The sequence below is a fragment of the Myotis lucifugus genome, unplaced genomic scaffold (genome assembly GCF_000147115.1).
Source record: "Myotis lucifugus unplaced genomic scaffold, Myoluc2.0 scaffold_968, whole genome shotgun sequence".
Taxonomy (NCBI): Eukaryota; Metazoa; Chordata; class Mammalia; order Chiroptera; family Vespertilionidae; genus Myotis; species Myotis lucifugus.
In genome coordinates, this window is record NW_005872016.1 from 15,862 (window position 1) to 32,634 (window position 16,773).

A 16,773-nucleotide genomic window follows, 5' to 3' on the forward strand; every position below is an offset into this window, starting at 1 on the left:
GCTCTGGTTAAGGAGCAGCTTGGAAAACCTTTCCGAAGGTTCCTGGCAACGTCCCTGTGGGAGCCAGCTCACGTATTAAAAAAAAAAAATCATTAAAGAAGTTAGGACTGTGGAGAGGCCGTAAATGTAAAATATTGGTGGTTCGACAGGGTCCCCCGCCCCCGCCGCAGCCAGGCCTCATCCTGACAGGCCAGAGCCCCGTCCGAGAAAGACACCGTTCTGTCTCCCCCGGACGGCTCCCCCCGAACCTCCCCACGACGTCTGCTCCAAAGTGTCCGTGTGCCCAGCTAGCGTGGCACCTACAAGGGCCGTGGCTGCATCCAGCTGGGCAAGGGCAACGTGTTGGCAGAATTCCGGCGGGAGCTGGCCCTGGGTGGCAGCCAGCGCCACTTCTGGAATGGGTGCCCACGAGACCCAATTTTCCTGGCCACCCCCGCGTCCTCCCTTACCTCGTCGCACCGTCACCATGAGCCAGGCCGTCTGCTTGCTGGACACTCTGCAGGAGGGAAGGCTGACACCTGCTCCCTTCGAGGCACTCCTGGGGGCCTGTGGGTGGCGGGAACAAATACACGGTTTGGGCTATAGACACGGCACCTGCTTGTCCCTTTGTCTGACGGTGTCTTGTTCTTGTTCAGGAGTCGTAGCAAAGAAGGTGGTACCACCCAGCCAGCCTCTCATCCTGCTCCCTCCTCTGCCGTAGAGAGAATCAGGAGTGAGGGGACGTAAAGGTGTTGGGACCCCCCCCTCCCCACCCTGTCAGCTCAGATCAGACCTGGACCTGGCCGGCTGGGACCCAGGGTCGGAGGCTGGAGGGAGGATTCCCAGGGTCCACCACCAGCCCCCACCCCCCACCATCCAGGGTGACTTCCATCGAACTAGCTGACCCCTCCCCACTGCCGCTGGGAGTCAGGGAGGGTGACATTGAGCGCCTGCGCTGGGGCGCCCTAAGGGTTAACTAATTAATGGTCGAAAAGTGCTTTGAAAAAATAAAGTGCTGGATAATGGGAAGGGCAATTATGTTGGGAGAAACTCCTAATTTGGCTGGAATTGATGTTAATGATAAAGTATCTGAAACATGTAGCAAGCAGGCGTGATTGTATTTTATATGACAGAGAGAGAGAGAGAGACACTCGCATGCAGGGGACACGGAGAGCGGTTAATCTGGTTAAATAAAGTGAAAGATAAAAGGCACGCGGACACCACGGTCCGTGCTGTTTATCTGGACTTGGTGTAACACTTTGGAATCGGATCGAGCCTTTTGACTCTTCTGTATTTGTTTGTGATCGAAATCAGTGGGAAAGTGCCCGGTTGGTGGCTCAAAAGAGACCTAAGAAAGCCGGCTGTGGCTAGGAGACCTGAGCAGGCCCGGGCTGCGTTCTGGGGTAGGCGCCAAGGTCTCGAGAGAGTCAAGGTGGGCGTGGGTGTCCCCCCTGCACCCCAGCCTGGAAGCTGAAGCCTCACCCACCAGAGCTGCTGGTGGTGGTGGTGGTGGTGTGGGGGACTCAGATGGCAGCCAGCGTAGCTCTCTCACCTTCCAGAGGGAGAAACTGGGACCCAGATGAGCACGAGGGAGGTGGGTATTAATCAGTATAGGAGCCAACGATTATAGCAAACTCCTGTGTGCCAGGCCCCGTGATAAGATGCGATTCCATTTCATCCTCAGAGCAACCCTGTGAGGTGGGTACCATTTCCACCTCCGTTTCCCAGGGGACTGAACGGAAACTCAGGTGCTCAAGGTCACATGGCCAGCAAGTGGGGCTCAGGCAGCCTGACGCGAGGAGGAGGCCCACGGTCGTGACTTTTGGCCTAACAAGTGCTCTTGTTATGCAGGGCTCTGCTCTCCCTGTAGTTCTGCCGACGTGGGGGGACCAGGACAAGGATGTGGGGAGCCTTCGGTCCCTGTCCTCTTGGGTGGGTTTGAGCGATAGTGCGGAGGACCGAGGGGACAGAACGAGGTTGCTGCAGGCAAGAGCGGGAGCCTCGGTTTCTGGAAGGTCTGTGAGGTCCCCGCAGGTCCAGATTAGTATTCAGTATTTATAATATTTCCATAATGGTAAAACAAAAGAAAACAAGCAGAGAGAATGCATTTTTAATCACCAATCATTTCTCTTTGTTTGTTGTGAATGAGCAGCGAGGTGAAATAGTATTTCATAATCACCCCATTCGAATTTTCCTCCCCACAAAGCACCGAGAAATCTCTAAATAAAATAAATAAACAAGCCAAGACCTTAAAATAAATCCCAGAGGGCAGAGTGTTACGTGTGGCTATCACCGCTGCGGGAAGGCAGGGGCTGGGGGGTGGGGGAGAGAGGACAAAGGGATGGGGACCTTGTCACTCACCCGGAATAAGAGACCCAGGTTGAGGGCACCCACAGACCGGGGAAGACAGAGCAATGGTTTGAAGATCCCGAGAGTGGGACAGACTCCTCGCCCTTTATTTCCTCGTCCGTATTCTTCCAGAATCTTCTGGTCTGCATCCTGTCGCTCTAAACCAAGGGAACTCCTGTTCCCTGCTCCTCAAGGGGCTTCATAATCTCCCACTCAAAGGGCTACCATCCCGGGAATCTTCTCTGTCCAGTGTCCACCTGCCCCCGGAGCTAGTCCAATCTCTCAAACGATAGAGGAAGACAGCATAGCAGCAAGAGAATGGAAAGGGCATATCCAAGACCTCCTAGGGACAGGGCTGGACCTAGAACCGGGGGTCACCCCTCATCCATCTGCACTGACCTGCAGGTGTCTTGGAGAAGTCTTCTATGCCATCGGATTTTCTTGGCTGGCTGTTCCTGATGTTTTGTTTTGTGCATCGCAGCATCTCCAGACACTCAGGTACCTGGCACATGGGGGCACGTGTCGGATGTTTATTTTATTTATGGGGGGGGTGAATGGATGGAAGGCTGGATGGGTGGATGAATAATCAGATAGATGAATGGATGAATGATTGGATGGATGGATGGGTAGGGGGGGTGGATGGATAAATGAACGAATAAGAGGCTAAAGCTGGTTTGGTTCCCTCACTCGCCATCAGCTATGACCAGATAGAGAATGACAATCACAGTGTAATCTAGTTATCATCTGGGGACCTGCTGCCTTGAAATTATGTCTTCAACAATCCCCTGAAGGACTCTGGGAAAAATCCTCTTCTAACAAACCAGACTCCTTCCAAGGAGAAATTTGAGGCAAAGCTCTAGGGCCAGGCTGACACCTATTTTCACGTGAGTCACGTGGTGGTTAAGAGCACGGGCCCGGGGTCAGAGGGCCCGGGGTCAGAGGGCCCGGGCTCTGCTCCCACTCTGCCACTAACTCAGGCGTGGTCACGGGTGAGTCAGTGGCTTCTTCCCTCATTGCCTCCGTTTCTCACTCTGAAATGTTCTCTGTTAAACGTCCTAGGCCCGTGGTCGGCAAACCGCGGCTCGCGAGCCACATGCAGCTCTTTGGCCCCTTGAGTGTGGCTCTTCCACAAAACACCACCTGCGGGCGCGCACGTACAGTGCGATTGAAACTTCGTGGCCCATGCGCAGAAGTCGGTATTTTGTGGAAGAGCCGGTATTTTGTGGAAGAGCCACACTGAAGGGGCCAAAGAGCCGCATGTGTCTCACGAGCCGCAGTTTGCTGAGCCGCAGTTTGCCGACCACTGGCCTAGGCTCTGGGTCTGGCCCCTTCTATGTGGACAGTTCAGCCAGAGCTTGGAAGAGCCCGCCCTCTGCGGCTCCTGGTTCGAGGCCCCTCTGTGCCCGCCCCCTGCCGTGGTTAGGAGCAGCGCGCAGCCTCTGCAGCCTTTTCCCTGGTGGGACACGTGCAGTGGGGGGTAGGGAGCATCAGGGTATTCTCAAAGCCAGGTGGATGTTCTGGCCATGGCCAAGGCCCACACTCCCTCTGAATCCTATTGAAAAAATCATAAAAAGGTAATTACTTTGTCATTACTGAACACTGGTTTGTCTTTTTTTTTTTTCTTAAGCCATGACCATAAATAACCAGCCGGTTACCCTTCAGAGTGGACACCCACATCTGTGCAGGACCTGCCTGCTCGCACAGACTGGCTGCCCCCACGCCGCCATGCCCTGGCGTATGCCACATGCCCACACCACATGCACATCACACACAGAGACGCTGCCCGTCCACCTGACAGCCCCCACGCATCCTGCCAGATGCTGGAAATAATAGTGACGACAGCTATTATCTGTGAATTCAGGCTAAGAGCTTTGCATGAATCATCTCAATTAATTCTTCTGACAATGCTGTGAGGCAGACACTGATTTTGTGGCCATTTGACAGATGGGGAAACTGAGGCTGAGAGGGAGGTCAGGAACTTGTTCAAGGTCATGCTGTGAGTAAGTAGCAGAGCTGGGATTTGTATTCACGTGACCCAACTGGGAAATCCATACTCCAAGACACTATTTATTTAAACCTAGATTTAAAAAGTACACACATACATAGTCTCTGGGAGCAAACCATTATAATACAGCATGGTAATTGGTGGGGCAGAGGAAATAAGGGGGCTGTGGGAGGCCAGCAGAGTTTGGGGCAGGGGGGTATCAGGGAAGGCTTCCTGGAGGAAGTCACACCTGCTTTGGTCTTAATGGGTGAGTGAGAGAAGGACAAGTAAAGAAGGGGAGGAAAGGCCTTCAGGGCAGAGGGAACAGCCTGGACAAAGGCCCGGAGGGGAGACCTAGGTGGGAGCTACGAGCAGCTGTGTGCGGCTGGTGCAGAGGGTGTGCCGGGAGGCCAGGCCAGGGCGGTGGGCAGGGCCTTCGCTCACATCCGGGCCAGGTTGGCAGAGCGGGGCAGGCCGCCCCCACCCACGTCCAGCTACCTGGCACTCCTGTCCGTGTGACACGAGGGCACCTCATCCACAAAACAGCTCTTTCCTGCCTGCGCGGCCAGCCCCGCCTCTGTGAGACACCGAGCCCTGGGCGGCGGCTGGCACCGCACAGGTGCCCGTCGGGAGGAGCATGGCTACTTCCGGAGTCTCACAGCCGGTGCCTTCTGCCCATGGCCTGGCCACGCCAGCCCTCCCTCCGGCGGGATTGCCTCCTAGGCCAGAGCAGCACAGCCATGGCGAGTCCACTGGCGTCTGCTCTGGGAGATCTGTGCTCACTCCAGACCTGGAGAGGCGGGAGGGAGGAGGAGCCAGGAGGGAGAAGGCCGGGCAGGAGGAGGATCTGGGCCTGGAGACAGGGGCCCGGTGATCTGTGGCAGGAACCACGGTGCCACGGGGGTGTGGCTTTGGCTCTGAGGACAGGTGGTCCCTTTGACTTCTCCATGCTCAGTTTCCCTCCTTGGTTTGACAGGCCCTGGCGCCAGGCCTGCCCCTCCCTGCAGGCATGGGCGGGGCAGGCGTAGCCCAGGGCCTTGTCATGGGAGGTGCTGGCAGCAGGCCGGCTGCCCCTCGCCCGGCTGAACTTCTCTGTATTCAGGTGCCTGTCGACAGCGGGAACGGAACCTTCCAGTGAGCAAACAGCACAGCCCTGGCCGCAGACCCAAACCCTCCTTAAAGGGCCATGTGGGCTCACACACGCGTGCACACACACACTGTCCCATAAAACTAGACACACACCTCACCACCCGGCACGGGGACACTCCTGCCCACACACATCCTCACATCGCCAGGGCAGAGGTGCACCGGTGGGTTTCATTTCAATTCATTGTTTTAATTTTTAAGTCCAATTCACAGCCAAACACACAGCTCACGGATTGTGGGCATTTTTATTTTCTGCATTATATTTACAGGCGCATTTCTCTGTTTTTCCTGAACTGTTAGCAGTGCATGTGAATGACCCTTTTTTTTTTTTTTTGCAAAATTTAAAGCCTTAAAAAAAATGTTAGATGGTTCAGAGGCTATTACAGCTGGAGGAGGCCATAGGATCAGAGACCCTGGGACTAGGGAAGTTTCCTAAAAGAAAAAAGTTAGTTACCTGCAATTATTCTCATTACCAGGCAGGGGTAAGCATTAATAGCAAAAAAGTACATTAATTAGAACAAGCTTGAACCCTTGTCCGGAGCGGAGTGAGCGCACAAACAGGGAAAATGAAAACAGGCACAAAGTATGGGTCCCGAGCCCGGAAAACAGGTTGTATTTCTGGCGTAGAAATCCCAGAGGCTCCTCTGTCTAGAGAGGTTTCTGGAAGGTGTGGGTGGAGATGTGGGAGGAAGCGGAGCTCATTTCTGTTGAGGCTGAGGGACTGAGGCAGACCCCACTCCACTGCCCCAGGAGTTGAGCAGATGCCCACGGAGCTGGGGCTCAGGTCGAGGTTCTGGAAGGCCCTGCTGGGCAAGGGCTCTGCTCTCAGCTCCAGCTCCTGGCTGCCAGGCGCCTGCCCTTCTCAGCTCTGCCCGAGGTTGTGGGTCTGAACAAGGCCGCTCAAACCTTGAAACAGCCCCTGCTTGTGGCCAGCACGGTTCTAATAAGGATTCATTACTAGAATCACAGACTCTTTCACCCATTAAATTAACAGGGGTTAAAAAATAGAGAGAGAGAGAGAGAGAGAGAGAGAGAGAGAGAGAGAGAGGAGGCCAAAGGCTGGAGAGCTTATGGACGATGGGCTCCCCTGGGAGGGCGAATCCACACAGCCCTCTGGGAGGGGCGATCTGGCATTGGGAACAAAACGCTTTGAAATGTACGCACACTCTTTGATCCAACACTTCCACTTTAAGGAACATGCACGATTATTGATGGACAAGGATATTCATTCGAGTTATTTATAATAATGAATAGAACCGGAAACGAGTTCGATGTCCAAAATTTTCAGTAACGAGGACTGGTTAAGGAAATGATGATCCAACTCTATAACACAGCCCTAAACAATCATGTGGAAGCGTATTTAATGCCATGAGAAAATGTTTCTGCTATCTGTACACGACAGGTGGAAAACGCACGCTAGATTCAGGCCGATTCTGATTTTATAAAACAAGAAAGTGAAAAACAAAAAGACAAACAAAACATGTAGGCTGGCAGGAAATACAGCAAAATCCACAGTGATTATTCATGGGTGGTGGGATTACAGATGATTTCCATGTTCTTCTTGCCGTTTCTCTGTATTTTCTGAATTTTCTACAATAAGCACGTGTCCTGTATATAATCAAAACCAAATAATCATGTATTTTGCAAAAAGAATGAGGGAATTTGGGGGGGGGGGGGGAGGAAGGACTTGCCAGGTTCATCGATTTGAATGGGATTCGGGAGTGCAGCTGAGCGTTTGGGGGAAAAGGCCCCCTCTCTTTCCCAGGAATCCCGAGAGAGAGACACTCGTAAATAAAAGAAAAGCACTCAGCTTCTTTTTTTATTTTTAATTACAACTTGCCCAGTCATCACCGTAATCACTTATCGGAGTCGGCACTGGGTTGTCTATTGTCTGGGTAGAGTTGAAAAAGAGGCAACTATTTTAGATGATCTATTCCTTATATACATTTTTTAAAAAAATGTATGAGAGTGCTGGTCACCCTGATTCAGAAATGCAGGGACATTTTTCTTCATCCTCACCCGAGGACATGCTGTGTTTTTCATTGAGCCAGGTATGTGTCCTGACTGGGAATCGAACCCACAACCTTTTGGTATACAAGATGATGCTCCAACCAACTGAGCTACCCGGCCAGGGCCAAATTTTTACATTTAAAATAGTGAATCTTGGTCAACATTGACTGAGTGCTTACTGTGTACACAATCTGGTGGTTGGCTCTGTGATGTCTTTGGTTCCTTCTGTCTTTTACTAGATTGAAGTAAGATTTATAGTTAAAGGACAGTTTTGTTCTACTTCCTTCTTTCTCCTCTCCCAATGCTCTCACAGTCAAGTTTCATCCTTTATGCAACTGAATAAAGGTAAAAGATGCTTGTTGCACTGGGGTAAATCGAGAAAGGCTTCTGTCACCTTCCCCTCATCCCCCAGGTCGCTGGCTCGTGGCTGTGGAGTCAGACAGCCCCGCTCAGCCTTGGGAAAGCTATTTCTCTGTGCCGTGGTTTCCTTATCTGTATAATGGGTATATTCCTAGTAGCAACCACCTCATACAGTTGTTGTGAGGGTCTAATACAACAGTGGTTCTCAACCTTCCGACCCTTTAAATACAGTTCCTCATGTTGTGACCCAACCATAAAATTATTTTCGTTGCTACTTCATAACTGTAATGTCGCTACTGTCATGAATCGTCATGTAAATATCTGATATGCAGGATGGTCTTAGGCGACCCCTGTGAAAGGGTCGTTCGACCGCCAAAGGGGTCTCGACCCACAGGTTGAGAACCGCTGTAATACAATAAGTGCTTAGCATGGTGCCTCGCACATATAACCTGGCAAACCAGCTATTGGTGTGCAATTGGGAGCTGCTTTCCATCACTGCGGAGGATTAGACATTTAAAAAACTGACCAGGAAGCTGAGCTACGATTACTTTCAAGGCTTTTCCAAATACGCAAACAAACATACATTTATTTGTTCAACCATCAATCACTGAGAGCCTCCTGGGTGCCAGGCACTGTGCTTGGCTCCTTGGCTTCTGCCATAAAGGCACAGACCCTGCCCTCAGGAAGCTCACGGTCTAGCGGGGAGTTGGGGGGATCCTCCCAGGAGACTTAGAAATGGGAGAGGAGCTGGGTCACTTGCAGCCCACCTAGAAAGGGGACCCAGACAGGTGACCTCGATAGAGTGCTGAGTTGACCCCACTCCCCCTCCTGCCTGTGCAGCCTCCTCTTTTGGGGTACAGTTCACAGAGCCATGTATTTCCCCACTGTCGACCCCTGGCCAAAGGCCAGAGAGTAGAAAGCTCGGCAAAGCCACTGTGCCAACCTGGCAACTCCTGGATTAAACCAGCTCCTCCTCTCCACCCCCCAAAAAAACTTTGTCCTAGGAGCTTTCTAGTAATTTCCCTAGAGCATAGGCCCCTCCAGGGCAGGAACCACATGGGTTTATCTAGATTCAGTGCCTGACTCACAGAGAGTGAGGGCCTACTATGTGCCAGACACTCTTTGAGGTGCTGAGGACACGAGAGAACACAGAACAGAGTTCCTGCCTCCGAGGAGTTCCCAACTAGCCGGGGCAGCTGAACAGGAAATATGGGAACACAAGACGAAGCAAACTCATAGTGGACACTCAGCCAGGGTGAAGTGGTGGAGAAAGGCTGGGGAGCTACTTTGGGGAGCAGAGACCTGAATGCTGCCGAGGAGGCAGCCCTGAGAAGAGCATTCCAGGCAGAGGGAGCAGTGCAAAGGCCCTGAGGTAGCGACAAGCTTGGTGTTTTCCAGGACAGCAAGGAGCTAGTGTGTTGGGGGCAGTGTGACCGAGGGGAGGCTGCAGGGAGATGAGGTCTAGGGCCAGGCACTGGCTAGATCCCGCTGACCAGGAGAAAGCGTTCGTATTATTTTAGGGAAAGCTCAGGAAATGCTAAAATGAAGCAAAGGAGGAGAAAAGCACCCGATTTCGGTCCCTGCCCGGGCAGTGGGAGTGGGGAACAGATACCGAGAGGGGGAGAGACTAGGGGCCAATGTTGGGGTGTGGTGCCCTCGCCTAGCCGCTTGCTTTGGTGTCAGTTTCCAGCTTGCCCACCCTAGATGAGGTTGCTTCAGGGGATATAGAAAGACCGGGACAGCGGGGAGGGGACTGACCAGCAAACTCCTCAGCCAGCTCCTCAGAGGCCTGGCTGTTTGGTTCATGTTTGTCCCCCCAGCCCTGGTAAAGATCTGCTCCCCACGAGGCTCGGAAAATGCCTTCTGGATGAACGAGTGCAAGCTGTTGCTGGAGGGGGGAAAGGGACAGAGGAAACACAGGAAGGGAGAGAGCACAGGAAGCGATGAGAGGTGGAGGGAGCACTGCATGTCCCAAGGAGCAATGACAATTACTGGCATTTATCGATCACGCTCTTGGCCCAGGCACTTTTCCTGCATTAACTCGTTTTAGCCTCTCAACGAGCCCAGGCAGTAAGTACTGTGATTACCCCCCATCTCACTGGTGAGGCAACTGAGGCACAGCGGGGTCAGATGCCTTCCTCAAGGTCGCTCTGCTGGTGGGTCGCTAGGGTGGGACCCCCCCCCCCCCAAAGCCCAAGCAGTTAACCACTTCTTCAGGCCGCCCAGGAGTGGAACAAGGCTCCTTGCCACTTCTCAGGTCACCTCTCACTCTGCCTCAGTTTCTCCTTCTGCAGAATGTCAGGATTGGGCTTGAGACCTCTGGGGCTGTGCGTTCTGCTGAGTCACCAGGCACAAGGGGCTGCTTGTAGGCCAGCAGCCACCTCTGGGAACGGAGGAGGCTTTGATGGGGGTGGGATCGGGGGGAGGGGGTGGCAATGGAGGGGGATGGGTCACTGGTCAATAGGGACTGTTCATTATTATTGATGTGTTGCTGCTTCCTGTTCATTATGGGGCGAAGGAAAGGAGAAAACTAAATGAACCGGGGAAGTGTGTCTCACCCCCAAATCTGGCCTTCCTGTGCAGACAGATCCTGAACTCATCCTCGTTCATTCCCGGCGGCAGAGAGACAAGCTCTGTGTCTGAGCTGGGTTCTTCCCAGCCAGTCTACAACAAGCAGAGACCACTCAGCATCTGAAGGGTGTGGGATGGGTGAGCCTCCTCCCCCAAATCTGGAGGTTTTTTTTGGGGGGGGGACAAGGCAAATTCTGGCCACCTCAGGGCCAGAGGACCATAGAGTCCCAGTCTCTAGCCATTTACCAATGAACTTCCGGCTTAGGCAGGCATGGAACACATCCCAGCAGATGTCTCTCTTGGACAATCACCACGCAGGGCTTCTGGTCACTTCCAGGCCTGAGAAACTTTGCTGAAACGTTGGAGATTAGGCCCAAACCCCACCGGCCTGCAACAGTGTTTCCCAGCCGGTGGCATTTTGCTCTTAGTGCAGTTCACTCTGTGTGGAGCACTTCTCAAACCTGTGGGTCACACTTGGAATTTTTATTCATTTACTCTACAAATCGTTTCGCTCTTTGGTCCATGTAGCCATTGTGCTCCATGTCTCACTTATCTCACCATCTGAGTGGTTCCCTCTTTCTTTCAGGTCTGACGCGATTTGCATCCTGTCCTTATGCAGAAGGAAAAACAGGTACAGTGACTAGCTCAGTCCTAGGGGGTTGGGGGCGGGGGGGTGGCCTGACCAAGAAAGGCAGGACCAGAGCCACTGGGCAGAGGACTGCTGCTGACCTCCAGGCTCAGCCTGGTGTGGCCACCTCCAGCCAGCTGGGAGGTGCGGGTGGGCCAAGGGGGGAAAGAGGGCGTGTCTCCAATGGTGTCTGAAGGTCCCCCCTCAAAGAGGCCCTCCCCTTTTCCCTGGAGAGCGGAGAAATTAGTTCTCCTAAGACACTCTTTATCCTATTGCCTTGTTTTATTTTCTTCACAGATCGTTCCGCTCTCTGAAATATTATTATTCATTTGTTTTAATGTCCAGCATTTGCACACACGTTCCCCTTCATTCTTCTCGGCCCATCTTGCTCGCTTAAGGATTTATTTCTCGCCCAACGGAATGAATGAAAAACTTCCTTGCAAAGAACAAGTGCAAAGCGACTACGGAACAGTGAGGCCCTCACGCTCCTCACATTTTCACTTGCAGAAAAGAGCTAGTTCTTCAGGAGAAGTGGCAAGCCCGCTGGCTGGCTCTCCGGAGTTCAGAACAGGTGAAAAGTAACCCACTCCCATCCCTTTCCTTCTCCCCCAGCTGCAGCGCCACTCCGCTGGGAAGTGTAGAAAGCTTCACCAGCCGCCAAAGGGAGCCGTGCGCTCGGATGCTCTTTGGCAGGCCGTGCCTCGGGGTGCGTGCAAGCAGAGCTCAGCCCTGGGAGGTGGGTGGGAAGAAACCAGGAGGGGAAGGTCTCGGGGTGCGAGGGTGGAGCGGAGCCCGGCCCCGCGATCCGGCCCGGGTTTTGCATGCCACCCAGTCGCCCGCCCGGCCGCGGAGAGTTCCATAATCACGGCGGGCGACAGCGGAGACTGGGAGCGAAAAATCCAGGATCCGGCAACTTTGGGCAGCGCATGCGCGCCCGCGGCGCTCCATCCCAAACACACACACACACATTTTTCCCCCGGACTTGGAAAGTCACCCAAAGCCGCCCCAAGTGCAGGTAAGAGACTCCGCGCTCCCTCCGCCGCGCCCCCCCACGCCCCGCAGCTTCGCGGGACTCCTGGGGTGCTTCGGCGCCTCGCCCCCTGTCCAGGTGCTGCCTTCCACCCCCCGGGGCTGCCGTTTGCAGCCCGGAGCCGGCGAGCGAGCGAGAGAGCCAGCCAGCCAGCCAGCCAGCCAGCCAGCGCGCGGCGGCTGCCACTCAACTCCGGCCGTGCGGGAGGCATGGGGCACGGAGAGCTGGCACCCCGGCGCGGGGTGGCGCGTCGCCCCGCCGTGGCCGGGGGAATGCCCAGCGCGCAGCTCCGGGGGAGGGGAGGGCTACTCCTGCTGGGGGTCACTTATTCCAACTGAGGGGGTGGCGGGGTAGGGGAGAAGAGGGGGAGGTGCTAGGCGCAAGTGCAGGACTTTGCAAATAGGGTGGGGGCGCCCCCCTTGCTGCGGGCTGGCGGGGTGGGGGCAGAGCCTTGCCAATACCGTGTAATCACTCCTTCCCCCCTGCGCTCCCCCAGTTGCAGGGGTTCCTGTGCTCTCCGGGGCAGAGAAGGAGACAGGGGTGAGGGGCGCCTGGGGTGACTTTGCAAGACTTTGCCCAGGGGAAGAAGGGGTGGCTGGGAGAAACCCTCCAGCCGACTCTTGTGCCCACTGCCAGGGTGTAGGTGCTGCCGGCAGAGGTAGGCAGTGTTCACTGAGGTGGAGAGTGTCAAGGGGGGCCTCCGGGTGGGAACACGAAGGCCAGAGGTGGTTTTGATGGGGGGAGCGGCGCCCCCTTTTTCATTTGTGCCTGGGAAGTTTGTCTCAAGCGCGCTGCTCGCTCGGGGCGCGGCAAGTGGCTCTCTTCACTCCCCCTACCCCCACCCCAGGCTCCCCGGGCACGGAGCTGGCATTACTGGGCACAGGGAGCCGGGGCACCGGCTCGGAGCCGGGCGGCTGTCTGCTGAGCCCGCCTGTGTCCGGGGAAAAGTTCGGGGGAGTTGCCGCGGTGTTGAGTGCGCTGGGAGAGAAGTTGTGCCCGGGGACGCGGGACGCTGGGCGGCCGGGCCGGCAGGCGGGTGGAGGGGTGCGCTCCCAGGGGGCTCGGGGCGTGGTGGGAGAGGGTCTGGCGGGGTCTCTGTGCCCCGAGGCTAGGCTGAGGGTGACATTGGGGCTTAGCATTGGGGGAAGAGGAGCCCTGAATCCAGGGGCGCTGCTGAAATAGGCACCAGGTGGAGGACAGAGAAGAGAGTGGCTTGAGGGGCGTAGAGGGGCGCCCCACGGAAGAGGGCCGAGCCACCTGGTCCCTTGGGGTCGAGCTTCAGGGCAAAAGAGCGCTTGGTGCGTGGCAGAGGAGTATAGGGGAGCGGGGCTCCAGGGGGCGCGGGAATGGGGGATCGGGCCCTCCCAACAGTCAGGGAGCTCCTGGGGCAGGGGGCCCGAGTGGTGCGTCGGGGGTGAGCCGGCCGGGCGGAGCGGCGGCCGGTTTATTTTTACTCGGTGGCATTTGCAGAATGTGCAGCTGATGGCCGTCGGCCGCCAGGAAGTTTTGCTTTCTGTTCTTTCTCTCTTTCCGCAGCCAGCGCAGCCCGGAGCGGGAGGGCCCGGGAACCGGGCCTGGGAGGGGAGGGGGCGACCACTGGGGTGGCAAGGTCCGGGGCAGGGGCGCACTGGGCGGCGGGCAGGAGCTGCTGGGCGAGGGCAGCGGGCTGGCGCTGGGTCGCTGCGCAGCTTTTGGGCGAACGTCCGTCCCCAGCGTTGGAAGCTCCTCGCCGGCGGAGGGGAACAGGTGTATGCGCCGTCAATCACGGCCGGAGGGACACCGGGGGCGTAGATTAAAATAATAATAATAGATTTTTTTCTAGGAGGTGGGTGCAGATTCTTCTTCTCAGGGATCCCCAGCCCGGGTCGGAGTTGGGGGAGAAAGAGTGCCTGTGGTGGCAGGGGCCGCTTCTCCGACACTCCAGTTCCTCCCGAGCCACCTCGGCCTGGGAAGCCGGCCCGGGGGCGAGGACCTCCGTCCAGCCACGCTGGGGAGGGTGCGGGTGAGGGTGCGGGTGTGGATGATTTGTTCACCAGGGAAGCAGCGAAAACATCCCACCCATGAGCTTGGAGTTCCCCCCAAACCCGGCCGGACCAAAGGGCCACTGGGGGGTTCTGCGTCGCGGCCCCAACAGAGTCTGCAGGCGCGACCCTCAGCATGTGTGCTCGGCCCACCAACACCCCGCACACTCCGAGAGGTGAGGGCAGCGAGGGGAGAGAGGCCAGGGCAGTCGATGGGCAAAGTTGGTAAATGTAGGAGGTCTCCAAGCGGGTGTAGACGCGCGCTGAGAGCGCGAGAGGGGACTGGAAACAGATCGCTGGGTAAAGGGGTGGCGCCCCCCCTCCTCCGCGCCCACACCATGGCACGCGCGCGGGACACACACACACACACACACACACACACACACACCACGAACGTCGCTGTCCTAAAGGGAGCTGTCCGGGCTGAGCAGGAGCAGCTGCGCCGGGGCGTGGTGAGGGGGGTAGTTGGTCCCCCGGGGCTGCGCTCCACGTGCCCAGAGGGGGCGCTGGGCCTGCTTGGCGTCCGAGCGCACGGCTCCGTGATTTGCGCCCTGGTGGCGGCGAGGCGGTGCGTCGGCCGGGCAGCGCGTCCTGCGCCTTCTCCGGGACTGCGGCTCCCGCCCCCGGCTCCCGTCAGCGTCCCCACTTCCCAAACTTCGCTCTAAGGTTGGCCCTCACTCCAGCTCCTAGACCCTCTGCAGGGCAGGGCGGGGAACTTCTCCCTTCCCCGCAGTGGCCACCGTCTCTCTCCCGGAAACCGGCGAATTGGAGAGATAGCACCCCCCCCCCCCCATCTTGTTAGCCACCTTAGAGGCGGTTAAGGAGAGTTTATGGGGAATATTGTTGAACGTCAGTAATCAGGTTTCCAGCGATCTTATGCCTTCTGTTTAATTTATTAGACTAGTTATTTATTCTGTTGATGATAATCTGTTGCTGGTTTCTATGGAGATGTTAAACTGATCTCTTTCAGAAATCAAACTCCATATGCACTAAAACGTTTAAAGGGGCAGTACTTCCCTCTTTTTTTTCTTTTTCTTTTTTTTTTTTTTAGACTTTGCACCTTGCTGAGACTTAGCGTCTTTTCTCTGAGTCTCGGTGCATTTTATTTCCTTCTTACGAAGGAGAGGAGCCTGGAGACTCACGCTTTGTGGCAAGTACAGCTTATTATGGCTAGAAGAAAGCAAAGGCTTTGATCCCTAAGTTGCATCATCATTTAAAACAGATCATTTCACCACCACCCCCTTCTACCCCATCATATAAGAGCAAAATTCTTTCAAGATCAAAGCGTCCGATCTAAAAAAAAAACACAAAACCCCAACTATTGTTTAAAAAAATAGGAAGTCAGTCAAATGTGAACCTCTCCTTTATATCTGCTCCCCTTGTGTTGAAGGAATTTTTTGAATAAGAAAAACAAAACTTGTAGCTCAGCTAATTTTTCATACTTATTAATAGTTTATCTTGCCCCCCCCTTCCTTAATTTAAAAAGAAGTTCAAAGTTAGATTTCTCTGCCTGTGGGGGTTGAGGTATATTTGCTTCTCTTTTAGATCCTGACCATCTGTTTTTGGAAAATTAGCCTCTGGGAAAAGGGGAAGGGTGTTGTGTGTGTGTGTGTGTGTGTGTGTGTGTGTGTGTGTGTTTAACTCAAACTTAATAGAATGCTTTAATTTTTTTTTAAATACTCAAATATTTCAAAGTCCCCATTTTCCTACTTTTTAAGAGAATATCAGTAAACCTCTGTCTGGGGTGGGAGAGCATAGCAACTTTTTCTCCTTCTCCCCTCTCCTCAGGGAGTCGTCTGTGGATTTGTGACTTTGAGAGGAGTGGGTGCAATGAATTAAGCAAGTAAAGCAGGGGGGAAAAATTATCTTGGTTTGTGACACTCTGAAAAATTGCAAACCTACTCCGAACTCCGATGTTTATCACGCTGACAGATATGATACAAAGCGATTGCATTTCCTAATGATCCTTTGGGACTACGTTGTAGGTAAAACCATTCAATGCATTTTTAATATTAAAGTAAGGCCTGGGTTCCATTTTCTTGGAGGTGGGGGGAGTGGAGGTCGCTCTCTAGAGCGGATGCTTTCTGAGTATACTTTCCTTTTCCAACTTGAGCCACCCCCCCTCCACCCCTGCCCATTTCCATTCACTTTGGGGAGGGGTGAGCCACACACAGGGCATTTGGCTTTCATAAATAAATTTATATCTGGCCAGAAGGTCCAGTGCTAAATAAGAGCACACTTAAAAAAAAAAAAAGAAAAAAAAAGAAACCTCAAACTCCACCCCTGCCATAGGAAATAAAACAGAGGTAATTCTTGACCCCCCCTCCCCCCCATTAGCCATCCTGCTTCTCTTTTAAATTATTCCATTTTGGAAGGGTGTTGCTTCTCAGCTCAAGGGAGAATTAAGGGAGAATTGCTATATTTTAAATTTGGATGGGCAAACAGAACAGAGGCTTAAGCATAGAAAAGAACACTGTAGCTTAAACTCCAGGAGTTTGCATAATCTCCTTGTAATCTCTCCCCTTTGCTCATAATTGTGTTTGTTTTCAGAGCAAATATGTGCATATCACTGGCCGAACGGGCGCAGGTTTATGTGCTTTTCTGAAAGCATAAGCTACAAGTAAGTAATTTAAATGGACTTCTTTTTTATTTCCCCTGGCGCTAAAGTTTAAAATAGATCATTCAAAGGAGAAGC

The 16,773-nt window shown here is 54.3% G+C and overlaps 1 long non-coding RNA gene across 1 annotated transcript in view; it reads left to right on the top strand.

The window, feature by feature from the left end:
* Positions 1-11,883: 11,883 nt before the first annotated feature.
* LOC106695237 overlaps positions 11,884-16,773 on the top strand; it is an 81,594-nt gene continuing 76,704 nt past the window's right edge. Inside the window, exon 1 of the long non-coding RNA XR_001346312.2 lies at positions 11,884-12,042. This is a non-coding gene — a long non-coding RNA (uncharacterized LOC106695237). The remainder of the gene's footprint in view (positions 12,043-16,773) is intronic.